Source organism: Nematolebias whitei, chromosome 6 (assembly GCF_014905685.2).
Source record: "Nematolebias whitei isolate Nwh7 chromosome 6, NemWhi1, whole genome shotgun sequence".
Classification (NCBI taxonomy): Eukaryota; Metazoa; Chordata; class Actinopteri; order Cyprinodontiformes; family Rivulidae; genus Nematolebias; species Nematolebias whitei.
The window spans coordinates 11,074,055-11,075,507 of NC_056503.1; positions in this window are offsets into that span (position 1 = coordinate 11,074,055).

Sequence of the window (1,453 nt, forward strand, 5' to 3'; positions counted from 1 at the left end):
CTTTTCAACATTTTTGTGCCTTAATTTTATTTTATTTTAAATGTGTGTATGCATGTATGTATATACACTTCGTTCTATTTGTGTTCACTTTATAACCCCCTGGCATTATTGTCTTGTTCATTTTGTTTTATAATGTTGATATTGTTTTTAGCATTTTTGTTAACACTTTCTTTGTCAATGGGATTTACCTGTCTAAATAAAGGTTGAATGAATGCATGAATTGTCATAAATAAATAAATAAATAAATAAATAAATAAATAAATAAATAAATAAATAAAAAAGGCAACAATGTCAAAACGTGGATGGGGAAAAAAAAAAGTTTTTAAGTGGTCTATTAAAAAACACAGAACAACACGCAAGGTAAACGTTGAAAACAAGAATTGTAAAACAAGATGACCCAAAACACCCTAACTATAAATCCAAAGATCACAATAAATGTAGACCCTGATGTGGAAAAAATATTCTCATATGGAGCTGAAGTACTGTTGTATGAAACTGAGATAAACACACAAAGAAACAAGTTAGACAAAAAGTATAGAAGGACTGAAAGTACACAACATCAGTCACACTTGATTTAGTAGGAATAAAACGTCATCGTACCATGTACAATGAAACTGTTGGCATTTCTTCATGTCAACATATAAGAAAAAAGTAAAAAGTAGAGTTAAAAAAAGAAAGACATGAAAATAGAAAAATAAGATACGGAATAAAGTGAAATAGCAGCTGGAGTTATCCACATATGGAAGTGTGACAACAACCTTGCTCCATCTTATACTTTGTATTACAGATCATATTTTTCCATATTTTTCCTACTTAGCTCTCAGACTGCGGGTTTACTTGCGGTTCCTAGAGTTTCCTAAAGTAGAATAAGAGGCAAAGCTTATCAATTATCTTGTGGAACCAACTTCCAGTTTCTGTCCATGAGACACCATGTCTTCTTTTAAGACTAGAAGTCTTTCCTTGTTGACAAATCCTATCGTTAGGGTCATCTTGGGTTTCTTGACTGAACTATCCCTTAGTTATGCTGCTAAAGGTTTAGACTACTGGAGGAAAAACTGACCACATTCCCTCACTCTGCTGCTGTTTTTACTTGCTCTACCTGTTTGTAATTGTAATTATTTCTATCTTAACATGTTTTTTGTCTTTAGAAAGTACACCTGGACGTGTCATTCTGTGCTCGTCTGTCTCTCCTTCCTGTTCCTCTCAAATCCAGCTGGTTGAAGCAGATGGCCGCTCGTCCTGAGCCTGGTTCTGTTGGAGGTTTCTTCCTGTTAAAAGGCACTTTTTCCTTTCCACTGTCGCCTCTGTGCTTGCTCAGGATGGGAGACTGTGACGAAGTGAAGATTCAGCACAATCTGCTGCTTCCTTAGATGTATAAATTTTACAAATTGGCTTTTATTTATGTTTGTGAATGTTTCAGTGCCCTGAGGCAACTTCTGTTGTGACTTGGCGC